This window comes from Macrotis lagotis, chromosome 1 (genome assembly GCF_037893015.1).
Source record: "Macrotis lagotis isolate mMagLag1 chromosome 1, bilby.v1.9.chrom.fasta, whole genome shotgun sequence".
NCBI classification, from domain to species: domain Eukaryota; kingdom Metazoa; phylum Chordata; class Mammalia; order Peramelemorphia; family Peramelidae; genus Macrotis; species Macrotis lagotis.
The window spans coordinates 221,948,641-221,976,424 of record NC_133658.1 but is presented as its reverse complement, the minus strand read 5'-3'; the positions used below and the strand labels follow the sequence as shown (position 1 = coordinate 221,976,424).

At 34.3% G+C, this 27,784-nt stretch overlaps 1 protein-coding gene across 1 annotated transcript in view; it reads right to left on the bottom strand.

The window, feature by feature from the left end:
• Positions 1-27,784, bottom strand: part of LTBP1 (latent transforming growth factor beta binding protein 1) — a 490,138-nt gene that overhangs the window by 400,483 nt on the left and 61,871 nt on the right. The gene's annotated exons all lie outside the window — the stretch shown is intronic.

Genomic DNA, 27,784 nt, shown 5'->3' with positions numbered 1-27,784 from the left:
CCAAACATCATACAGACATTTTGTTTGGTGGATATTATTATGATACCCATTTCACAGCTGAGAAAACTGAGGCAAACAAAAGTTAAGTGACTTGGCCAGGATCATACAACTGCTTAATGTCTGGGAGTGAATTTGAACTCACATCTCGCTGACTGCAGGCCCAGTATTCTATACACTGTATCACTACCAGCCTAATACAAGCTATATTAGTGCTACAATGTTAAAGAAGAGATTTCTATTTGTGTAGGAGTTGGTCCAAGTGATCTGAAGTTCCATTTTTCTCAAATTCTATGATTCTTTGAATAAATGAAATTTTATAGAAGTATATTCAGTACTAAAAAGATCATTGTTCTAACCTCTGATATACTGAACAAAAAAACATATCCATAACTGGGTTGCTGTTGGTGAGTTGTTTTTCAGTACTGTCCCACCCTTCATGCTCCCATTTGGGGTTTGCTTGGTAAAGATACTGGACTGATTTGCTATTTTGTTCTCCAGATTATTTTACAATTGAGGAAATCAAGGCAACCAAAGTTAAGGGTCACACAACTAGTAAATGTCTGAGGACAAATTTTAAGTCATAAATTCATTGATTCCAAAATCAGCATTCTATCCAGCAAAGGTCTGAATCAGTATTTCAATTAAGGTCCTCCTAACTCTAGTCCCAGGGCTCCATCCTGTGGACCACCTTGCTTCCGCAGGAACAAGATGAAAAATTATGAGAGAAAGATGATCTATTATAGATAACTGCTTTGTTTATAAATATCTGCAAAAATCCTGATTATAAGCTACATTTCATTCTACATTTAGTTATTAGTCTAAAAATAATTCAGTATAGAACCCTTTTATTCCCTTGTCATCATTCTGGATAATTAACAAAGTTTGGGTGCGTTTATTTTTTCCTTTCCCTCTCATCTGGGGGCAATTAGAAATGCTCCTCAAAATGGTTCTAAGGGAAGGGATATAGGAACAAAATCAAGGTGATGTGATAACAAATTATATCAATAAAATCTATAAAATTTTAAAAAGAAATGCCAACTTCTTACTCTTAGAAATACATTCCTTAAATTCATAATTCATAAAAATATCAAGTTGACTCAACTGAAGGGAAAAAATACATATATAATTATATCCAAACATTTTAGCACTATGTTGTGGGAGAGACTCCAGAAACAGATTAAATGAGCAAAGTAATGCTGTGATAATTTTACCCATTGCTCATAATTTTATGAGATTTAGTAAAGGGAGACAAAATTTTTTGGTCCACAGTAAAAAAAAGAAAAACAGGCTATTTTGCCTCTGGGGAAAGAGATATGCACAATATTCTTGGACCAACCATATTAGCCAGATGGAGGAAAGAGATGAGCAATTTGTAAAAAGAAATAAAAGAAAAACTTATCTTATGAAGTTTTATGTATATTAATTTCAGAGAGTATTTCATTTAACTGGCACATATACGCTTACCATTTCTTTCTTGCTTAAACTCTAGGTGAGCACGCCTACCTAAAATCTGAGCCAACACACAAAATAAACTTAACCTCAACAAAATATTTAGTTACCAAGTAACAAATCACTTTTTCTATCACAGTAGCAAAGTTATAGCTATTAGATTTTTTTAAAAAAACTCTCCCTTCTATAGTTTCATTCAAGAAACATTTATCAAACATCTATTACATGTAAACCACTCTGCTAAATGTTGATGATATACATAAAAAATAAGTGAAACATTCTCAAGGGTGACCTTTAAAACATAAAAAACATATTATTAAGTCATTAGGAGATAAGAGACATAGATCTAATATAAATCACAAAATGATGAGAATATGAGACACAACCACTGTGTTATAGGAGCTCTAATGAGAGAAAAATCCTGTCTGACTAGGGGAATCTGAGAAGACTCAGTAAAGGAAGTCATGTTTGCATTGGAGTCTTGAAGGATGGATAGTATTTCAACAGGTGGAGATGATGGGAGAAGGCATTCCAGAACCCTGAGGACAATGTGATCAAAGGGGAAAGGGACAAAAAAAATGTGTGACACATGTTTGGAGATCAGTAACATAGTTCAGTTAGGACACAGAAATGCATGAAGCAATTGTACGAATTTTGGTGGCCAAGGTAAATTGGAGTTAGATTGTGAAAGACTAAACTTGAGATAGGAAAGTTTGGATTTTATTTGACAGGTAATTCCAAAAGTTTTTGAGAAGGTTAGTGACATAAAACATGTGACTGGATGAATAATCTGGCAGTGACAAAGGATTAAAGAATTAAAACATAGTGAGAGTGGTTAGCTATTTTAAAAAAAATTAAATGAAAAGAAAATATTTTTGAAAAGCTCAGTTTTCTTAAAGTAGGGGAACAGGGAAGAATCAAAGATTTTTTTTCTTTTTATTCCTCTCTCTAAATCCACAAATACATCACACCTGAATAAATGGCACATAATAAATGCTTGAATGTAAAGATTCATGAGTATTTTAATAACAGTGGTTCAGTGACATGATCTTCAAGTGCTCTACTTAGAAAAACGGCCTTAGTCCTTGCTATGGTTTAGTGACTTCCTGCAGGAAAGCACAAGGCAGTAATCACTTGCATGAGTCTACTTCTTGCAGACACAGGTGGATTACAGCACCTCTGTAAGTGATATTAGATGTACGTATTCTAGGAAAAACTGGATTCAGGCAGGCGGGAAGGAAGGGCCTGTTCCTCACAGGGCTATGTTTATAAACACATCTGTTAAAAATTCAAACAGCTTGGGCATATCGCTTATCAGTACTCAAATATCTTTAAAGAGATTGCAATCACTTAAAAAGGAAATGAAAATATATACACACATGCATTTGGGAGACTGTACTGACAAAGAAGATGTATAGGTCTTCAAGGATTGAGTCAGACAGAGTTTTAGTGGAACAAACAAATGTTGAAACAGAAATAAATTTTCTCAAGCATCTCAAGGCTTTCTAGACACCTCTTCTCATATTTGTCTCAGTTTGGGACCCCTCATTCTTTAAGTCTATGAGTAATCTGCCTCAGGAGACAATAAAAAGAAAAATTCAGTTTGTGGAATTCTATATGCCTTTTATTCTTGTTTACACAATTGTTACTTGTAGCAACAGAACAATCTAATTGCTGTTTCCTTCAAGGAGATAAATTAACTCCTAGGTACTATGCCAACCCTTCTAATAGCTGCTACCTGGTGAAAGGCTTGTTTTATGGTAGCTTAGGATCAATGTAAGAAGAGATGAGAGAAAACAACAAATATATAATTAAAAACTAAACAGAACACAATCAAATTCAACTAATTTTAGAATTATTATATGAAACAAAATTGTATATAAAATATTTAATTACTGTTTTTGTAAAACACAGTACAATGCCAGTCACATAGTAATGTCTAATGAATGTTTATTCCCTTCTCAGAAGAAATATAATATACCATTTGGGAAAAATGGTAAGAAAAAATAAATCGACAAAAAAGACATCATCATCATTATCATAGCTAGCATCTGTGTGGGGCTGCTAAGTGATGCAGTGAGTAGAATACTAGGTCTAGAGTCAGGAAGTTCAAATTTTGTTTAAAATCAGGAGTTCAAGGGGTGGCTAGGTGGTGCAGTGAATAGAGCACCGGCCTTAGAGTCAGGAGTACCTAGGTTCAAATCCGACCTAAGACACTTAATAATTACCTGGCCATGTGGCCTTGGGCAAGCCACTTAACCCAATTACCTTGAGAAAAAAAAAAATCTAAAAAAAAAATCAGGAGTTCAAATTTAGCTGCAGACACTAAATGTTGATCAGGAAAAGTCACTTCACCCTCCTTACCTCATTTCCTCATCTGTAAAACAAAATACAGAAGGAAATGATAAACCACTCCATTATCTTTGCCAAGAAAACCCCAAAAGGGGTCTCCCAGTTAGAACAACTGAAAAGTGTCTGAACAGGGGAGCTATGTAGTGCAGTGGATAGAGCACTGGTCCTGGAGTCAGGAGGACCTGAGTTCAAATTCAAAGTCAGACACATAATAATTGCCCAGCTGTGTGACTTTGGGCAAGTCACTTAACCCCAATGCCTTGTAAAAAACAAACAAAAAAGTGTCTAAAGAACAAGAACATTTATACAGTACTTTAAGTTTTGCATCATGCATTGTGTTATATCTCAGCATATTCATTATTGCAAACCTCCTTGATAGTGTTTAAAATATAGGAAATAAAAGTATACAATCCAAGATGGAGGGAAAGCCACTTGACTTTAGAGTAAGATAGTGTAAGGTACTCTATTCCTATACTGGAGAAATAAGTTACATTTCCTTATACAGTCAACCTATTCTAGATTACTTCTTCCTCTTTTCTTCCATTTCTATGTAGCACACCAAAGCAGTGCATCCACACCTAGATAACCTAATAATGGGAGACGTGAAAATAAGGCTTTCTCTTCAGCTAATTTGAACAAAGTTGAGAAACACATCCCAGAAAGAATATAACTACTTCCCCCGCCCCCATGGTTCTTTCTCCATCCAGGAAAGATCAGAACTTTGCACTCCTAGTCATATCCTTTTCACTACTTAATTTTCAAAGTTTTCCTTATCTAAATGTTTGCTTTCCTTTAAACTTGGAGGAAGATCAATATTTGTCTCCCTTCTCCACTACTGTTCCAGTCTCTTTTCATAGATCTTGACTCCTGCCAGTCTTTGACTGCTATGGAAAATAGGTGTTAATTATATCATTAACACATATGACTCTTTAGGAAGTACTAAAGACTTTTAATTTCTTTTTTTTTTTAAGGTTTTTGCAAGGCAAATAGGATTAAGTGGTTTGCCCATGGCCACGCAGCTAGGTAATTATTAAGTGTCTGAGACCGCATTTGAACCCAGCTACCCTTGACTCCAGGGCCGGTGCTTTATCCACTGTACCACCTAGCCACCCCTAAAATCTCTTAATTTCTTTCCACCAAGGTCATCCTGGGTCTTTCATCCAAAGTACCAACCATCTTCCTGTTCTCTCCACCACAAATCAGTGGTATATAATTTGACTGCTTCTGCAGCTCACTCTTACTTCAACTCTATGTTTTTCCTACTTAATTAATGTGTTTTTAAAATTGTATCCTAAAAGGACCATACCCAAAATTGCACAACCTCAAAGATAGGAAGACTTCAGTTTCTATTCCAACTCATACACACTCCTGAAAAGAGTCATCCAGCTTCCCCCCACTGAAGACTTTGAATTTTGGGAAACCCACAAAATCCTGAAGCATATTGTTTATTTATTAGAAAAAATTTGCTTGAACCAAGTTTGAATATTCCTCTGGAATTTCTATCTATTAGTCTTAACTCAAACTTCCAAGGACAAGATAAGAAATTTGAACCTCTTTTCTACCTGACAATACCTTTCAAATACCAGGAGCTATATCAGAACTTATGTATTCCCTTCTCCAAATGAAATAGCTCTTAATTTGTTTTTTTTCCAAATCAGATGAACTTTTATTTTGATCATTGAAATATCTAAAGTAAGTTGTTAAATTCCCTTTTCATTGTGGTCTGGTTGTTAGAATTTTAATTTCAAATTTCTTATTTTTGTTTTCTTTTTTTTTAAAGAAAGATTTTATTTATTTTGAGTTTTATAAAATTACCCCCATTCTTGCTTCCCTTCCCCCACCCCCCACAGAAGGCATTCTGTTAGTCTTTACATTGGTTCCATGTTCTACATTGATCTCAGTAGAATGTGATGGCAGAGAAATCATATCCTTAAGGAAGAAAAATAAACTATGAGATAGTAAAATTACATAATAATGTAATGGGTTTTTTTTCCTAATTTGACAGTAATAGTGTTTGGTCTTTGTGCAAAGTCCATAATTCTTTCTCTAGATACAGATGGTATTCACCATTGCAGATAGCCCAAAATTGCCCCTGATTGTTGTGCACTGAAGGGATGAGGAAGTCCATCAAGGTTGATCATCACACTCATGTTGCTGTTAGAGTGTAGAATGTTTTTCTGGTTCTGCTCATCTCGTTGAGCATTAGTTCATGGAATTCCTTCAATGCTTCCCTGAATTCCCATCCCTCCTCTAATAGAACAATAGTGTTCCATGACGTACATATACCACAGTTTGCTAAGCTATTCCCCAACTGAAGGACATTCACTTAATATCCACATTTTTGCCACCACAAACAGGGATGCTATAATTATTTTTGTCCAAGTGATGTTTTTACCCTTTTTCATCATCTCTTCAGGGTATAGACCCAGTAGTGGTATTGCTGGGTCAAAGGGAATGCACATTTTTGTTGTCCTTTGGGAATAATTCCAAATTGATCTCTAGAAAGGTTGGATGAGTTCACAGCTCAACCAACAATGTATTAGTATCTCAGATTTCCCGAATCCCTTCCAACATTGATCATTGTCCTTTCTGATCATATTGGCCACTCTGAGAGGTATGAGGTGGTAATCTCAGAGCTGCTTTAATTTGCATTTCTCTAATATTAAAGTAATGATTTGGAGGAATTTTTCATATGAATATGGATTGCTTTGATTTCCTCAACCAAAAATTACCTTTGACCATTTGTCAATTGGGGAATACCTTGTTTTTTGAAAATTTGACTCAGTTCTCTGTATATTATAGAAATTAGTCCTTTGTCAGAAATACTAGTTGCAAAAATTGTTTTCCAATTTACTACATTTCTTTTGATGTTGTTACAGTGGTTTTGTCTGTGCAAAAGCTTTTTAATTTAATGTAGTCAAAATTATCTAGTTTGTTTTGAATGATGTTCTCTATCTCTTCCTTGGTCATAAACTGTTTCCCTTTCCATAGATCTGACAGGTAAACTACTCCTTGATTTTCTAGTTTGCTTATAATATTGCTTTTTATGTCTAAATCCTGTATCCATTTGGATCTTAACTTGGTATAGAGTGTGAGGTGTTGGTCTAATCTAAGTTTCTTCCATACTAACTTCCAATTTTCCCAACAGTTTTCTCGAAGAGAGAGTTTTTATCCCAATAGCTGGACTCTTTGGGTTTATCAAACAGCAGCTTACTTTAATCATTTCCTGCTATTGCACCTAGTCTATTCTACTGATCTGTGACTATTTCTTAGCCAATACCAGACAGCTTTGAGAACTGATGTGTTATTACATAATTTTAGATCTGGTAAGGCTAAGCCATCTTCTTTTGTACTTTTTTATTGAATCCCTGGAAATTCTTGACTTTTTATTTATCCATATAAATTTACTTACAACTTTTTCTAACTCATTAAAGTAATTTTTTTGGAATTTTCATTGGTAGGGCACTAAACAAGTAGTTTAGTTTTGGTAGAATTGTCATTTTTATTATATTAGCTTGACCTGTACATGAACAGTTGATGTTTGCTCAGGTATTTAAATTTAATTTTATTTGCATGAGAAGAGTTTTGTAATTGTTTTCAAAAAGTTTTTGAGTCTGCCTTATCAGGTAGACTCCCAAGTATTTTATTTTGTCTGAGGTTACTTTGAATGGGATTTCTCTTTCGATCTCTTTTTGCTATATCTTGCTAGTCACATATAGACATGTTGAGGATTTATGAGGATTTATTTTAAATCCTGCCACTTTGCTAAAGTTGCTAATTATTTCCTAGTAGTTTTTTAGATGACTTTTTAGGATTCTCTAGGTATACCATCATGTCATCTGCAAAGAGTGAGAGTTTTGTCTCCTCCTTCCCTATTCTAATTCCTTCAATTTCTTTTTCTTCTCTTATTGCTGAAGCTAACATTTCTAATACAATATTGAATAGTAGTGGTGATAATGGGCATCCATGTTTCACCCCTGATCTTATCGGGAATGCCTCTAGCCTATCCCCGTTGCATATAATGCTTGTTGATGGTTTCAGATAGATACTGCTTATTATTCTAAGGAACAAACCATTTGTTCCTAAACTCTCTAGTGTTTTTATTAGGAATGGGTGCTGTATTTTGTCAAAAGCTTTTTTAGCATCTATTAATAATATCATATTATTTCTGATAAGGCATGTTTTTGATATAATTAATTATACTAACAGTTTTCCCAATATTGAACCAACCCTGAATTCCTGGAATAAATCCTACTTGATCATAATGTATTATCTTAGTGATAATTTGTAATTATTTTGCTAAAATTTTATTTAAGATTTTTGCATCTATATTCATCAGGGAGATAGGTCTATAATTTTCTTACTCTGTTCTTGGTTTAGGTATCAGCACCATATTTGTGTCATAGAAAGAGTTAGGCCGAGTTCCATCTTCACCTATTTTTCCAAAGAGTTTATATAGAATTGGAACCAATTGTTCTTTAAATGTTTGATAGAATTCACTTATGAATACCTCTGACCCTGGAGATTTTTTCTTGGTAGTTCAATAATGGCTTGTTGAATTTCTTTTTCTGAGATAGGGTTATTTAGGTTTTTAATTTCTTCTTCATTTAATCTGGGCAACTGATATTTTTGTAAATAATCATCCATTTAACTAAGATTGTCAAATTTATTGGCATACAATTGGGCAAAATAATTCCAAATTATTACTTTAATTTCTCCTTCATTGGTGATGAGTTCACCTTTTTTCATTTATGATGCTAGCAATTTTGTTTTCTTCTTCCTTTTTTTAATCAAATTGACCAGAGGTTTATCAATTTTGTTTTTTTCATAAAACCAGCTCTTAGCTTTATTTTGTTAGTTCAATAGTTTTCTTGCTTTCAATTTTATTAATTTTTCCTTTAATTTTTAGAATTTCTAATTTGATATTTAATTGGGGGTTGATAATTTGTTTTTTTTCTAATTTTTTAGCTGCATATTTAGTTCATTGATTTCTTCTTTCTCTAACTTATTCATGTAAGCATTTAAGGATAAATATATCCCCTGGCAGCCACCTTGAGTGTATCCCATAGGTTTTGGTATGTTGTATCATTATTGCCATTATCTGATGAAATAATTCTTTCTATAATTTGTTACTTTATCTACTCATTCTTTAAAATGAGGTTATTTAGGGGCAGCTAGGTGGTGCAGTGGATAGAGCACAGGCCCTGGAGTCAGGAGTACCTGAGTTCAAATCCAGCTTCAGACACTTAATAATTACCTAGCTGTGTTGCCTTGGGCAAGCCACTTAACCCCATTTGACATTCAAAAATCCTTAAAAAAATGAAGTTACTTAGTTTCCAATTAGTTCTGGATCTATATCTTCCCAGCCCAGTATTATTATATGCTTTTTATTGCATTATGATCTTAGAAAGATGTATTCACTATTTCTGCCTTTCTGCAATTGATTATTAGATTTTTATGTCCTAGTACATGATCAATTTTTGTGTAAGTGCCATGTACTGCAGAAAAGAAAATATATTCCTTTCTAACCCATTCAATTTCCTCCATAGGTCTATCATATCTAGGTTTCTAAGAATCTATTTACCTCCTTAACTTCCTTCTTGTTTAGTTTATGATTCAATTTATCTAAATCTGAGAGTGGGAGGTTGAGGTCTCCCATTAGTAGAGTTTGCTGTCTATGTCTTTTTGTAGTTCTTTCAACTTCTCCTCTAAGAATTTGGATGCTGCCCCACTGGGTACATACATATTTAGCATTGAAATTACTTTATTGTCTATGGTACCTTTTAGGAGGATATAGTTTCCTTCCTTATCTCTTTTAACACTATCTATTTTTGCAGCTGCTTTGTCTGAGATAAGGATTGCTATCCTTTCTTTTTGCACTTCAGCTGAAGCAAAATATATTTTGCTCCAACTTTTTACCTTTACTCTATATGTATCTCTCTGCTTCAAATGAGTTTCTTGTAAGCAGCATATTGTAGGACTCTAGTTTTTAATCCACTCTGCTATCCACTTACATTTTATGGGAGAGTTCATTCCATTCACAATCTAAGTTATAATTACTAACTCTTTATTGCCCTCCATGCTATCTTCCTTCTGTTTATATTTTCCCCTTTTTTCCCCTTTATCCATATTCTGCAGTGTTTTGTTTCTGAATACCACCACCTTCAGGGTGTTTGCCCTCTTATATCAACCCCCCTCCCCTTTATTTCCCCTTTCCCTTTTTTCCTTCTTCCCTTCCTTCTGTGAGTTCCCCTTTTTCTCCCCCTCCCTGCCCCCCTTTTCCCCTTTTAATACTTGAAAGGTAAGATTAAGCCAAATCTGATGAAATGAAGATTCAAGTGGTTCTCACCTCCTCCCTTCTTCATCTCAATTACAATAGGTCTTCTGTACCTCTTGATCATTTTAGGATCTCTTTCCAGAGGGAATCTGGTTCCATGATATCAAGGCAATTTTTCCATCACTAAATCCTGTAATGTTAAGTCCAGGCTTTTATTTTTCTCTTCAATGTTTTCATGAATGTCAATAATTCTCAGATTCTCCCTTCTTGATCTGTTCTCGAAGTCAGTGGTTTTGCTGATGAGGTATTTTACATTTTTTTTCCTATTTTTTCAATCTTATGGTTTTTGTTTAACACAATCTTGTTGTCTCATTAAGTCATTAGTTTCCGCCAATTCCATTTTTTTTTAGAGAAGATTTTTCTTCATGTATCTTTTGCAACTCCTTTCCCAGTTGGTTCATTCTATTTTTGAAGGACTTTTTCGATTTGCCCAAATGTAGGGTTTGTTTTTTTGTTTTTGCAAGGCAAATGGGGTTAAGTGGCTTGCCCAAGGCCACACAGCTAGGTAATTATGAAGTGTCTGAGACCGGATGTGAACCCAGGTACTCCTGACTCCAGGGCCGGTGCTTTATCCACTGTGCCACCTAGTCGCCCCCCTAAAAGTAGTTTTGAGAGAATCATTTCCTTTTTGCATTTGCCCAGTTGAAGATTTGAGAGAATCATTTTCTTTTTGCATTTGTCCAATTGAGGATTTGAGAGAATCATTTTCTTTTTGCATTTGCCCAATTGAAGATTTGAGAGAGTTATTCTCATTTTGTATTTGTCCAATTGTATTTTCCAAGGACTTGTTTCTTGTTGCAAGATATTAATTTTCTATTGCAACATATTAATTTTCTCTTGAGTTTCTTTTCTCAATTTTTCAAATTGATTTTTAAACTCCTTCCTGATTTCTTCAAGGAAGTCTTTCTGGGCTGGAGACCAATTCATATTCTCCTCAGCAGTGCTAGATCTCTCTGGGTTAGAATCTGTCTCTTCTAAGTATTTATCCATGGGCCCCCCTTTTCTCTGGCCTTTTTTCATCTTATGTGGGGGGTGGAGGAGCTGGCTCTCAGAGGTTTGCTTTTGAAGATCCTAGAGGCTTTGTTCACTTGACTTAGTAATTCCAGGGGCCAGCCAGTAGGGGGTGCTAGTTGCTTTCTCTGTAGTGAGGCCCTCAGCAGCAGAGTTCGAATTGACCTTGAACATAGGCCGGGCCCTGGGGGAGGGGGGTTGTTTATTGTTTGTTCTGGGCAAAGGGCTCTGGAAAAAGTACAGGGCTGAAGTCCCTGACCCAGCTGGCTGCTCTCCAGGCATGCTCTGAGATGCTGTGCTAGAACTCACCCTCCTGTAACTCCTCTCCCCGCCCACCCCAACCAGGCCAAAGACTGCAGCTAAAGCTGGATCTCCCACTGCCACTCACCGAAGTCTCTATGACTACGGTTGTCCCCCCTGGTTTCCCCCAGTTGCCATCCCAGCACTGATCCTCTGCTCTTGTCTGTCAGCTCACCCACAATCCCTTGAGACAGATCCTCTTGGTAGGTATTCTTCTCCTAGCTTCTCTTACTGGGTTTTCTTGATCGAATTTCTGTTAAGAGGTTTCTCTCATTTTATTTCTGAGGGGAAAGAAAGAGCACCTATCACAGTGCCTTCTTCTTGGCTGGAAGTCCCACTCTTAATTCTTTTAACTTGATCTTCATATGAAATGTTTCCAGTCTTAGACAATGTATTAGTACAGTGCCTGGCATGCAGGAAGCATTTAATCAGTGCTTGTTGACTTGACTGGACTCATAAGCTCATTAACATGGCTATCCTTCTTTAGATGCACACCAACCTCATTAGCCTTACTACAAGATAGTACTCAGAACAGAATACTATACTATAGATATGATGTAAGTAGAACTAACATCTCCCTGGCTCTAAACAGTACACTTCTTTTGATGAAGACTTGGATAACAGTTTTATTTTCTTCTGTTTTGTTTTTCACTCACATGTCACACTGACATTCATAGAGTTAAAAAGTCTACTAAAGTCACCAGATCTTTATTCTCATGTGAAAATTTAATAATTATATCATCTATGCCTTCATCTAAGTCATTCACCCACAACACACACACACACACACACACACACACACACACACACACACACACAAATACTAAACAGGGTGAAACCAAAGAGAGTTCCCTGAAGAACACTACTAGAAGATTTTTTCAAATTGATCTCAATCAATTACTACACTTTGAATCTGGCCATCCAACCAAGTCTGAATCCACCAAGCTACTATTACTTAGCCAACTATTCTCTATCTGATCCCTAAATATGACATGAGAAAAAATCTCAAATCCATTGCTGAAATCCATCATTCCTGTCATTTAACAATCTTTTTAAACCATTAAAAAGGAAATGAAGTGAATGTGGCATGCTCTGCTCTTGATGTCAAACTCATTCTTCATGATCATTGCATCCTTTTCTAAAGACATAAATTATCCCCTCAATAATCAATTCTGGAATTTTATAGTAATCAAAATCAAATCCATCATGTTATATTTAAGGAATCCATTCTCTGTGCTTTGAATATCAAGGCAATGTTTTTCTGTCTCTAACATGTGGTATTCCTTCAATCCTCCCCAACTTTTCAAAGATCATAGACAACAGTACAATTCTATCTGCCAGTTCCTCCAATATCCTGGAATATAGATACTTGAGTATCGGGAGTTGAACTCAACAAAAGCAGATCAGTAGTGTTCTCTATCTTCCTTTATGTCTTGGGTTTCTTCTTCATGATGGTGATGTTTATTATACCCTAAATAAAAAGTATTCTTATACATCACAAGATTCCTTCAGCTTTGGTATTTACACCTCATCAATACCTTCAGTTGCCTCTGTCTGATTAGAGGACTAGAGGATATGGTAAAAAAGTGCCCTCACAGTGGTTACTCTCTGCCCCTCCCTGCAGCCTGCATATGCATGCATACATACAGACACATATACACACATACAAACACACACATGCACTCACAAACTTTTCATGTCTCCTTTATGTGTTGTCTTCCCTTATTAGATTGAAAGCTCCTTGAGAGCAAGAACTGAATCCCTAGAGCTTATAATAACATCTGCACATAGATGCTAACAAATGTTTATTGTACTATATTATAGAAAACAGAGGTAAAATAAGTGTTCATAGTTCTACCATCTCAATCTTTCTTTTTTTAATTTTTTCTTGCTCCTAACATAGCTAAAAAACTAATTTTGTTCCTACTATATATTACTAACCTTAGTTCATTTTGAGCTTTCCAGTTCTTGCCAGATATGACTGAAAAATACTCAACAATCCACCTCTCTAAGAGATCTGCTATGAGACTCAAATGAGTAATAATATAAAGCCACTTCTTAAAGGTTGTACCAGACTATCACCAGCCTTTCAGGCATGGTCTGACATTCAATAGACTATTCTAATTGAAAAGACTGAAATTTCTTTGAGGTCAAGAAGTATTATATCTTTGTCATTGCATTTCCATCAACTTCTGCACAGTAGGCATTTAATTTTTATTGAATTCAATTTTCTCTCCTCTATAACAAAGTATAAGAAAGTAGGGATCTAATCTAACAAGAGAAAGTTGACAGCATTATTTTTTGAGTTTCTTCCCTACTGCTTATATGTGCGCACACACACACACACACACTCTCTCTCTCTCTCTCTATCTCCCTTTCTCTCATGTGCACATCTATGTCAAAGTGAGGTGCAATTTCTCTCCTCTTAATCATAGAACTTGATATTTATTGAACTTGATTCATAGAACAGCAAAGCCCTGAAAGCCTGTTCCTTAGCTCTTTTATGTTCTTGCTTCCTTACACAGAAATTATTTTTCTGTCTCTTTCAGCAACCAAACTGTTCACATTCCAAAGGGTGTAGTACCTTACACCTTAAATTGAACAATGCTTCTTTATTAAAGAAGACAATCCACTTTTTTAAAATACGAAAAAAAGAACGTTAATAGTAAAGTGAAGAGTTGCTTCTATCTTCAATTCTAGAACAAAAATACTTCAATGGACTGTTTTTATTTGACCTCACTCAGTAAAAAAAAAAAAAAAAAAGGTAAATGGAGTGCCAAAGAAAAAAAAATATATTCAGTTTCTCCCCCTCTCCGGACTTTTAGCTCATTCCCTTACTTCATCCCTGTACTTTCATCCATTCATTTGTTAATTATCTGTATGGTGCTTAACAATTGTCAAAGGCAATATATTACATCTAGATATTTGGAATACAGCAATAATAACCCATAATCACACAACTTCAAAAACAAAGATCTGGTAAAAGGGGGCAGCAGTGTATTACAGCATTCCCTGGGGTAAGGGCAATCAAAAGGTAGTTTATTAGTAGTAGCAAGTATTGGGAAGGTACATGCAACACTTCTCTACTATCTGTAAGTTCATCTTTATCAGGGAAGGGACTGACTGAACACAGCTCTCAGCTTACCTCCTCCTCATCTTTCTATGGCTTCCCGACAAATTTTTTAAAACTTAATTTTTTTGGCATTAGGTTTGTCCTTGAGACTAAGAATTTTACATCCTCAACAAGAGGACAGACATATCTCCCTGGAGGGAGAAACCAAAACATAAAATCACAGCAATAAAGCAAATATCTTGGCCTCGGGGAATTTGAATAGTGAAGCAAAGTATCAGCACATGGTACTGAATATGTTGATAATACAAAAACAATAAGGCACATTTTGGAAAAAGGTAGCTGTAACTTCTGTATTTCTACCTGCTTCAACTTTTTTTTAATAGAAATATAGATTGAGGGGACGGCTAGGTGGCATAGTGGATAAAGCACTGGCCCTGGAGTCAGGAGTACCTGGGTTCAAATCCAGTCTCAGACACTTAATAATTACCTAGCTGTGTTGGGCAAGCCACTTAGCCCCATTTGCCTTGCAAGAAAAAAAAACAACAAAAAAAGAAATATAGATTGAACTTATGATTTCCTAAGTAGTGTTCTCTATCTTAAGTATCCTAAGTAGTATCTCTATCTTTCTCAGGGTAAATGAAGATACTGTCCTTATCAAAGCAGGTCAGCACCTCTTCTGCCATTGATTTGCTCAAGGTCACACAGCCAAGATCCATAAGACAGAGGACAGACTTGAACCCTGTTCTATATCCCCCATGTTGGAAGTTAGATGGCACAGTGGAAAGAAAACTGGGTCTGGAATCAAGGAGACCTGAGCTCAAAATAAACTTCAGCTGTGTGACTCTGGGCAAGTCATTGATTCTTCTGTCTCAGTTTTCTCATCTGCAAAAAGGGGAAATTATAATAGCACTTCACTCAAAGAGTTGTAAGGATCAAATAATATATTATTTGGCACATTGCCTAACCCAGAGTAGGAATTTAATAAATGCTTATTCCCTTCCCTCTCCCTTGCCACAATACTTCTTTTAAGAAAAGGTTAATAATAATAACTCCCAAATCCATATGTAAAGTTCTAGTCTCCTATCTAATCACTAGGCATATTTTACCCACAACTGCCTGTCACCTCAAAATAAACATGTCCAAATGAGAATTCATGAGGTTTTCCCTAAAAATTATTCCTTTTCTAAGCTTCCCTATTACTGTTGAAGGAATGTTTGATAACCTTAGAGATCAGTCCTTTAGCCCATAGTAGAAATTTAATAAATGCTGATTAACTGTTGTTAATCTTAGTCCCATTGACTATCTTCTTCCTTGCTCCTGATTCCCATACACCCCACAAATCTGAGTAGTCATTGCCATATAGTGATTCTTTTTCTATCTTCACAAAATCTTTTGAATATAATTTCCCTCTTCCCTATTTCATTATACAGTCAGTACCCTAGTTCTAGTTCTCATCCCCTTTCATTTGAAAGTCTCCAAATTGATCTTCCCTAACTTCAATTTCATCACTTCAACCCTTCCTCCACAAAATCATCAAAATGATTTTCCTAAAGTGCAGGTCTGACAACATGGTAAGCTAGCAGCTCCCTGTTAACCTCTAAGATCAACAAGAAAGTCCTCTGGCAATTAATGCTCTTCACTATTCTGGCCCCATTCTACCTGCCTTCTTACACATTTCTCTCCTCCACAAATGCTACAATGAACTACTTGCTATTGTGCACATACAACACTCTACTGCCTGATGCCATGTCCCTTCTACCTATGCTCCATGCCTATAATTTTCTCCATCCTCATCTTTACTCTCTACCTTCCCTGACTTCTCATGTTTCAAGAAATGCTTCCCATCTTCCTTTAGGCTAATGCTTTATACTTTATATTTAGTATCATAAACATGGAGGAGATAATATATAATGTATATATACACCTATAAGATAATACATGTATAAATGTGTGTGTATGTATGTATAAGGGAGAGAGAGGGGAAAAAAAGAAGGAATTTGCACATTATTACTTTCAAACTGTCTCCTGACTAGACTGTGAGCAATTTGAGATCAAGGACTATCTTGTGACTTTCTTTATATCCTTAGGACTTAGCACATAAGAAGTGCTAAGAAATGTTCCTTGACTTTCCATCTTGAACTTCAAATACTGTCAACCTACTGACCAGCACCATGCCCAATCCTGCCTTTTTCCAGATCTATCATCATTCACATCCCCAGACCTTACTTGATAAACTTTAGATTCTAATTCCAAGTTAATTAAGAGTCCTGAAAAAAAAACAGCATAAGAATAAGTATTTCATTTGGTAAACTCTTCTGACTCCACTCAAATGTCTATGGTTCTATTACTCTAGTTAGCAAGTACACAACATAATTTTTCAATGAGGTAAATCTGACTCTCAAGTTGGCCTGCATAAATTATCCTGTTTAAATTTCAATTGGAAAAGATATTTCCCTGTGCTCACTGATATCTTCTTTTCAGTCACTGTATTAAGATATTTGATTGCTATAACCTTCCATAGAGCAAGTGATCATGGTAAGCAAATGTCATCTAATAGTCATGTTCACTTTCTAAAAGGGAAAAAATAAACATCATTTCTCCTAGCTTCCACCTCTATTCCATGGGATACAGAGAACTTTGTATTCTCTCTTTTACCCCCTCAGTCTTCAATTTCTTATCCCATAATATTCTTTAAAAATTAAAAATTGGCATAAAAAGAGATTAAGGATGACTTTTTTAACAGATGAATATAAATGTAAGAAATTCAATTTGGGCTTTCTCTTTTCTTCAGGCACACAGATCTCACTTTTTAATTTAAAAGTATTTGATCTACCCAAAAAATAAAATAAAAAAGAACAAAGATGTCAAGGCTGGTCAGTTATTTTGACAAATATTTTTCCTTTTTAAAAATTCTTTTATTAAACACTGTTCAATTTTGCTTGATGACTTCTCCATTCTATTTCAGAGAATTTGGTCAAGTGAAAATAAAGATGTGGGGTGAGGGTAGGAGTGAGATGGGAAGGAAAAAAATTTTCTGAAGAAAGGTATTCACCTTTCTAATAGGAATCAAGGCGTTTCCATTCCACAAGACCAGCTGACCAATCATACCCCACATAACAAATTACTTGAGGTTACCTCGGGAAACTCATTTGTTTCCAATTAGTGGCTTCAGTAATGTATTGCTAAAATCACAAGAAAATAAAGGACTGCTCATGTATAATGGTTCCTATCTATCTGCAGTCAGGGGAATAGAAAGGCCACTTCGGCATCCAACATCCAACAGGAAAGCAATTATTCACCATGAGCAAAAAAAAGGCGGTCCATGGTTATACTGCCAAGAAATGACATATTCCAATGGATTCAAACCACCCTCTTCAAATTTTAGCATTCCATGGCATAAAAATAAACCTAAGGAGAAAGAAAAGTCAAGCTTGCCACCTACTGCCCAATGGCATAATTGTAAATGTTAGAATTTTATTCAGTTTCATACTATGACCATTTTCAGAACTAAAAAATGTATCCCTATGTGTCTATATATATTTATATATATGTATGCATATATATAATATATATTCAGTTACCTATATTGTCCAACATGATGTCTACTCATTTTCGAAGAGCTATGTCTCAAAGCTTTAAAAGAAGAGTACTGCAAACTTTATCAAAATCAATTATAACCAACATTTCTCTTTTTAAATAAAAAGTAATACTCTAACACTACACCATATACTACTACAAATGGTACGTGCATGATAAATATCTGGTCAATGGCAGTAGTGATATTTATTATAATATCTAGGCTAGGGAAAAATTCTGGTTTAAATGTCCTAGTGGTGTCATGTTCTCAAAATCAGATGTCATTCTATATGACAGGGATTCATAAATCTACTTCCTAAAAGGTGTTGATTTTTCATGTTTAAATATGAATATTCAGTGACATTTATATAAAATCTATCATAACAGAGCTTCCCAATTTTCTAGAGGCAGGTCATCACTATATTTTTAAAACAGCAGAAGTCAACTGAAAAATGCTGCACAATTTCATCAGCATATGACTTTTAAGACACTGAATTTGCTTTAAACAATTTTAAATATGTACAGTAAAGTCCAGTATTAAATTTATTATAATTTAGTATTTCTGTATGCTTGTTTCAATTTATTCCAAGACAATGTGAGAAATAATAAGTAGATGGCATTCATTTTGTTATTTTGAGTTTATTTTCCAAGTAAGAATAGGCATTGTTATTCTTAATCTTATCTCTTAAAATTAACAAACTGTATATAGGGATGGAGAAGTAGATGCTGACTTCATTAAATTTTTGAGAAAAAGGATTCAGAATTATTTTTAAAACATCATTCAGGGGCGGCTAGGTGGCGTAGTGGATAAAGCACCGGCCTTGGAGTCAGGAGTACCTGGGTTCAAATCCGGTCTCAGACACTTAATAATTACCTAGCTGTGTGGCCTTGGGCAAGCCACTTTACCCCATTTGCCTTGCAAAAACCTAAAAAAAAAAAAAAACAAAAAAAACATCATTCACACACACACATATATGTATACATATATTTATATATGAATTCAACCAGAATATTTTACTGTGATCATTTTTTTCTATTTATCATTGGGGGCTAGAAGATGAACGCTGGAAGGTAGGAGTATGATGGTCAAGAATCCTGTCACTTTGATAGTATAGTAAGTTCCAGTTTGATAGATCACCCTAACTATGAAAATTAGTGACAATTGTAACTTAATTTGAGAGAGATATTTGTGATACTGAGAGTTAAGTGACATGTGGCCATAAAGGCAGCATGGGTCAGAAGTAGGACTTACACCTAAATCTTCCTGAATCCAATGGCAGTCCTTGATTTACCACACAAAACTTCCTTTCACCTTCTAATTGAGAATGCATTTTTAGATCTCCTTTAGCAGTACATATACATGAAATAGTTAAAGTATGACAGATCTACCAATATTTAATGGATTAGGTTTGCAAAGTGATTTCTATAAAGTCTTATTATCATACTCTAGCTCTAGTAGCTCTCAAAGTCGAATCCAGGGATAGTTGGGAGATCCCAAGGCCATTTCTGGATGTATTTAAAGTAAAAAAAAAAACTATGCTTTGATCTTTAATATGGTAAATATCAACAGATATAACCTACATAAACAAAGAGTCCTCAAAGATTTTTTTCAATGAAGGCAGGTCCTAAGACCAAAAAGTTTAAGAACCACTGCCCCAGACATTATGCCTACAGTTTGGATTTCTGCCATTAGAAGAATAATAATAGTTCAAGTTTTTTCTCTACCCTCTTCCTTCTACCTAGCTAATATTAGAAACTTCCTTCAATACTCAGTTTAAACTTTCTCCAATTACCTTCCTCATTAAATGTTTCCAATACTCTCCTGGTCACATAATTCAAAAATTAATTCTATATTGTCTTGTATCTTGTGGTATAGTAGACAATGTCCATAACTTGGCATTTAAATTCTTCACAATATGACTCCTAACTTTAAGAATAGGATTGAATTGAAAATTAGAGAAGGAATTTTTGTTGTTAAGTTGTTTCAATCATTTCTTATTCTTTGTGACCCCATTGGGGGCTTTCTTGGCAAAAATATTGGAGTAGTTTGTCCTTTCCTTCTCTAGCTCTGGAGATTGAGGCAAACAGGGTTAAGAGAAATTGCACAGTGTGACATTTAAATGTCCGGTTTAAGAGACTGGTTTGAAATCAGGTCCTCCTGACTCCGGGTAATGTGTCTCTTAAAGGCATACTAGAAAAGAAACCATAACTCTATAGCTTAATAGCAAGTTCTAGAATCTCTTTAGCAAGGTGAATTCTCAGAATGATTGACAGACACATGGCAAGTTTGCCATATATATATATATATATATATATATATATATATATATATATATAATAAAATGAAGTTTTTATAAGATATGAATTTACTTATATATATAAACTAGAATTTCCAACAACCTTAATTCCTTAATTATTTAGGGGGCAATGCTGCACCATGGAAAAATACAAAGTGTGGAACTAACCAAATGGAAGAACCAACTTCAAATACTGCCTCAGACACTCCCTAGGTGTGTAATCTGGAGCAGATTATTTTATCACTCAGAAGATTGACTTCCTCTTCTGAAAAGGGGCTTGGAAATAGTATCTATCTCATAAGATTGTTGTGAAGATCAAAAGAGATAATTAATATAGGCAAGATTTTATGGAAAACTATATAAATGTGAGTTCTCTTTTTTTTAAGGTAGGTTAAACAATTTATGTAATTATCAATAATACAATGTTAGCATTGGCCTTTGAATGTAAAGGGCCCCTTCTGAGTTTCTAAATGTATATAAGTTGATTATGTGGTATTTATAAGAGGTCAAATCACAGAGTTTATCATTCTTCTACACAACAAACTCTCCAACATATTCTATCAAAGATATTAAGAACTCAAAATTATCTAAAATACACATGATAAGAAATCTTGTTCCATAAGATAATGTCACAAAATTCATATAAGAAAGCCATAATAGTTGAGATAGCAACTTCAATTTGCATAACACTTCGGAGCATGCAAAGCACTTTCTTCACGATAATCTCCACAAGGAGCAGAAGTATTTTATGCCAATTTTAAAACCAAAGAAACTGAGGCTTTTAGCATCTGAGTGACTTACCCATTTTTTTAAAAGATGTCAGAATTAAACCCTCCATTCCTGATTCTAGGTCAAGTGTTCCTTCTACTACTTATAGTATTTCAAGATCTATTTTTAACATGTTTTATTTACAGCTTGTTGGAAAAAAATCTCAGCTTTAGTTTTTAATGTCACCTTTCAAAACCTTGAAGCGTTCTTCAAAGTAAGAAGTACTGCCTCCTTTTTAGAAATCCAATTTTAAAAATAAATCTGTCTTTACTCCTTCAAAAGACAATTAAAATGGAAATATATGTTACTGAAGACAGAAGGAAAAAAAGAGAAAGAGGGAAGTATTTAACGCAGGGAAAAAGAAGGGAAAAAATCATCATAAGTTTTTGTTCCCAGAATAAAAGGTGGGAAGCAAATGGAGTTTCCTTTCAAACTTCTCTCAAAATAACTTACATTTAAATGTTCTCAAAATGTCTGTATCATCTTCCTGTTTGAGTTAAAAACATCCTTTATAAAAATATAATTAGGAAGGATTCAATCCTGTATAATGAGACAGTACAAATTTAGAAAATGTGATACTTTCCTTTCGATGCTGTCCATCAAGCTTGTAAATACCAGCATTTGGCAAAATACCAACATGAAGGAAATAAATAAGCTGAGTTCCTTGGAAAGAAATAATAATGATGAAAATATCAACACAGAACAAAAATAAGGACATCTCTGAATTCTGAATCTGTGGGAGACTGGATTGTTGGTAAAAAAAAATATCCTAAGAAATGAAACATTCAACATCAGTAACTTGTTCTAATAAATTATCTAAACTGATTTTTTGTTGTTTTGTTATTTTTAGGACAGAATAAGATTGATAATTAAAGTTGACTTCAGCTTGTTTAATTAATAACTTTTTGGACAATTACTAGTGATTGTTTTTGAGATCTTATGCATTAACTTTAAGGGAAAATGAGAAGAGCATCAATATTTCAATCCTTTAAGTTTTTTTATTTCTTTTATTCCTTTTAAATTCCATCATTAACTTGGACTACAAAGTTTAACCCTCATTTTGGTAAGTGATGAGAACAAAAATATGTCAAAATTCTAGTAGGAAAAATGTAGTAAGCAAATTTAAAAGATAAACACTACCTATATCTTATAAGGCACATAAGTTTCATTCCTAAAGAAGGAAAAGACAATGTTTTTATATGACTGACCCAATATGCTTTCAGGTTTTGTTTTGTTTTGTTTTTTTGCAAGGCAAACAGGGTTAAGTGGCTTGCCCAATGCCACACAGCTAGGTAATTATTAAGTGTCTGAGACCGGATTTGAACCCAGGTACTCCTGACTCCAGGGCTGGTGCTTTATCCACTACGCCACCTAGCCGCCCCCCAATATGCTTTCTATGAGTATAATTAACATCACACTTTTATAATTTGATGAGTAATCAAAAAATCACAATATCTTGCATTGTAATCCTTTAAGAGCTTAATAAATGATTAGTGAACTAAATCTGTCTACAAATTTATTAACATGGGTATTCTATCACTTGGTATGGAAGAGAACGCTTCTTATTCTGGGAGATTCCCATTCATCACATCAATCCCCAATAAAGGATTATTACAACATGTATTTGATGCAGCCTTTGAGCTGTTTGTAACTGTCAATACCAGGTTAAAGAAGTTGTAGACAGATACAAAAATAGTGATGTCTTTTCTCTCTTTAGGAATGAAACCTCTATCACTTCTAAAATGTAGGTTCTGCTTAACCTGTTTTTTTTTGTTTTGTTTTTAACAAGGCTAATATATTTTTTAACTTCTAAAAAATAAAATTTTTAGGAAACTTTATTTACAAAATATTTTAATCCCTAGGATAAGATAGCAAGTCATAGTAGAAAATAGCTTTAAATAATGGCTCTGCAATATTAACTATTTGGTTAAGTTATAAACAGTCTGAATCTCAGTTCCCTGATCTTATCTATAAAATGTGAAAAATCAATCATTCGAAAACATATATTAGGGGGCAGCTAGGTGGTGCAGTGAATAGAGCACCGCCCTGGAGTCACGAGGACCTGAGTTCAAATCTGAATTCTGACACTTAATAATTACCTAGCTATGTGACCTTGGGCAAGTCACTTAGCCCCATTGCCTTGCAAAAATTTTTTTAAAAAGCCATGTGTGAAAGATCTACTATATATCAGGAACGTGCAGGAAACTTGGAACACAATATGAAATATTATCTGCCCTCAAGGAACTTATATTCTATTTTATATATAAATATATATATACATATATAAATAGACAAAATAGAAAGATAAATGTAGGTGACAAGTTCATGAGACTAACAGCCAGAGGAATCAGGAACAGCTTCTCACAGAAGGTATGATTTTGCAAATTTAATAAGTAATAGGTATGGTAAGAACCAAATGAAATCATGGACTGAAGAGTGTTTTATAAAATTCTACATAAATGTAAGTGTTGTCTAATGTTATAGAATCTCAGAGTTGGATGGGGTCCTCAGAAGTCATCTAAAAGTTCAACCTACGAATGAAAAAATGCCTCCTCTAAAATATACACAACAACTAGCCTTTCTCAGATGACCTCTGGAGCAAGGGGAAGGGATGGGGAGATGCAGGCAAGGGTGCTGTTTCTACATGTCAGATGCTTCTCAAGGAAGTTTTTATCTCTTAGGGCAATTTTTAACAGGCTCTAATTCCTGCATGGTAATGTTTGAAAAATACTGGGGAAGAATTTTAAGCATATGGAATAAGTTTAAATAATGATGTCCATAAGGAAGAATAGAACACTCTATGGAATGCTCTGATGAAGTATTCTGCCCTTATAAATTCACCACATAAATTTAATCAACAGAAACAGAAGAAGTCCACTGCAGAGATAAAGCACATGGAAGACATGGTTTATACAATAATAAACTACCACACTTGCCTCTTTTTCATGGAGCCTAATATGCAAAATGGAATGCCAATCAAATTACTATGGAGTAGTTATGACAATTCATTCCACATGGAAAGTGAAAATGAACATTGTAACCTGAATGTGAAAGATAACAAAGTCTGGCATTATATAGAGAAAGCATGTAAGGAGTCATTCGTTTACTTACTTCATAATAATATCATTTATTTGCATTGATTCTATCTTCGTAGAATCTTTTGTGTATTAATTCTTTTATGTTCACAACATCCCTATAGGGTATATAATGAAATTGGAGGAGAGGGAAGAGATGATTCATACCAAATAAAGTAATTTAATGAGAATTGATTTGTATGAAAACACAGTAAACTACATTTTTCTCAAAGAAATAAAAAACCATTTTCCCAAGAAATTTCAGGATGTTATCTAGTAACAGCAGTTATCTAGTAGGAAAAAAAAAACCACTGGCTATATATGAGTTTTCCTGATATAGCTGACATCACTGCATTGAGTGAAACCAGGCTTCCTCATAAAGGATAACTCAAGGTGAAAGAGGCCAACTATAGGAGAAGTTTTTGCTCTTTAGAGTTGCAAATATCATTCCTGCAAGTCAGTTACCTATATCAAATGTCCATAATCTGCCAAGAGGCATTAAGCCTGAAAGATGGTCCTATGGGTCCCATTTAAGCAAAAAGCACTGTATGCTTTTGTTTTCCACCTGAAACCTATCAGTGAGAAAGAGGGATTCTAGGAAAATCTGGACAACCTCATTTCATCATTAGAGGTATCTGAAAATAAATTTCTACTCTAGGAGTTTAATGCATATGTGAGCAGTGACAGGTGAAAAATAACAGAACCTATAATAATACAAAAAAATGATAGAAAAATAATTAGAACCTATAAAGTGTAATGAAATATTAGTTTACCATAAGAAATGACAGAAAAGATGTTTTTAGAAAAACTTTGGAAGAAATGTATGAATTGATGCAGAGTGAGTTGTAATGAACCAGGAAAAATAATGTATACAGTAACATTGTTCTTGTTGTTTGTCCTTCATTCTCAAAGAAGACCAGTGACATCAGGAAGGTGGTGTCATGACTTGTAAGCTAGTGTCTGAGGTTAGATTTGAATTCAGAAAGATGAGTCTTCCTGTTGCCAGGTCTGGCACTCTATCTACTCTATGACCTACCTCACTCTCCTAAAAATTTGGATTAGCAGCACATGTAAACAAGTATTTTACAGCAGATGAAATTATAGCAGATAATTTTGATGTCTAGTACGCATGGTTCATCTTACAAGAAGTCAAACTCAAAATTGTCTGTTTTTAAAAACTAAAAAGCAACATAACAATGTCTAGTTTTAATGTATCTGAAATCATGTTTTTTCAAGAACACAAAGGTGATGCTGAGATTTCAGCATATGCATTACTATTTTTTTAAATATGAGTAAGAAATATTTATTACTGTGTTATCTATATTCCAAGTTACTATAAATGAATGTAGCTCTTTGACTTACAAAAATTGAACGTTAAATTTTTTCATACACATCAGCAATTAGCCTACCACAACTTCAGTGAGAAGTATGTTGTATTTTAGTGTTGTTGCATTCTACCATATCCCTGGATGCCACAGAAAGTATTTTCTCATAGAAGTAATATTAAGTCTTTTTAAGTCATAATGTAACTAAAACAGAAGTAAATTCATTTTTAAATGTCCTTTTTAATTCAATAAAAGCAATAAAATTTGATGCCCTCAAGTTTACTAAAATTAAAAAAGAAAGGCCTTCAACATCATTGATGTTTTAAAGTGAATTTATAGGAGAACATGAATGAGAATGGCATTTCTGTTCATTTTTAAAAATAGAAATAAGTGAAAGGTATATTTTGGATGTGAAATATTGAGTGAACAATGGAAAAGTCATTGTATTATTAATTTTACTTAACTTTTAATCACAAAATGGGAGTAATCTGTAAATGTGTGGAATGTAAAAACAAACACATCCATAAAATTAGGTGGGAAAGTATCAAGTAGTTGAAACAAAGTTAACAACAAAAGAAATAAAACAAAAAAGGGGAAAAAGAAGTAGGAAAAGAGAAAAGAGTGGTTGAGAGCCAAGGAAATCAAAGGAGGAAAACAAGAGTAAGAATAAATCAAAGGAGGAAAACAAGAGTAAGAATAAGAAGAGGACTAATGCATCAGGTAGGGACAGTTGATAGTTTAACTCAAAGGGAAAGCATAAATTAATTTCTGTTACATTACTAGTTCTATAGACTTTTGTAGGATAATTAAATATTTGATGACCATACATAATGTTGTTTATAATGATAATAAACTGACAAATGGACTTTTAGAGTACAACTTAATTGAAAACTTGAGTCCTTCCTATATTTTAAATTGAAAAAAAATGATGAATGATTAGAAAAATCCAAAAATCACTGTCCATGAAGGATAAATAATTAATAAAAATAATTTGGAGTTTTAAAAATCTGTTTAGAAACTGATTGTTAGTGACTTGCTGGTATATCTCATTACTAAAGCCTTCTTACCCCACCAGGGACCAGGATGTATTATATATGGTCTTACCAAACATCCCATTTTGTACTAAATAAAGATTGCTTGCCAAAGCTATTAAAAAACCTATGCTTACAAATAGAAAGCAAGATCATTTACCAAAAATGGGTCAGCATGGCAACTAGAAGGTAAACATGATATTAATAAAAGTTAACCTGGTTCTGAGGTCAATAAGAAATTATTTCTTTCCCCAAACTAACTTGTACTTGAAAGACTAAAGTCTATAGAATCAAGAATTTCTATGTTTCTAAGACATGTTTGAAACCAGGGAACACATTATGATCTCTTCTCTCTCAAATTATTACTTATCATACAGCCAGGGGTGATAGAATATGATTCACAAAAATAAGGAGAGGAGAGGTTCAGCTTCTGACCATCACTGTGTTTTTCAGTTCCTTGCCTCATCAAAAAGCACTGGGAAATTCAGGGCAGTGGTGGTGTTTCCTTATTTAGGGAAGAAAAAAAGAGGAGAAGAAGCAAGGTGTTTATCAGTAATCAAATATCTGCTTTCCCTTTTTTTTCCCCAAAAGAACTCTGCCACCTGGTCCTGAAATAAACAATTCACTGTGAGAAAGAAAAATAAGAATGCGACTTGATCCCTAATTGCTACATATTTATAGCAGCACTTTTAAATATGTCAAACATCTTCATTATTTTTTATAATTTCTATATAAAGTTGACTTTTTCTACAACTCAAGTAAAATCAAAAAAGTATTTATTAAGGGCCCAGGATGGGTCGAGGAGTTGAAAATAAAGAAAAAAAATCAAAAAAAAAACCATTCCCTGCTCCCATGTAGTTTACAGTCTAATGGGAGAGACAACATACAAACAAGATATATAAAGGATAGAGGGAAGAATCAAGACAGTGGAAAGAAGTCAGGAATTTCCTTAAGATACATAAAGGACAAATTTGGAGATAATTCAAAGGAAAGCCCTACCAACATTAAGGGGGGATAGGGTGCCAGGAAAGACTTCATGAAAAAGATAAAATTTTAGCTGGGACTTGAAGAAAACCAAGAAATCCAGTAGGTAGGGGGAGAGGGAAGAGAGTCTACTCATGGGGGACAGGAATGTATAAGGAACAGTATAAGGAACAGCAATGGCCAATGGCCAATGCCATTGGATAATAG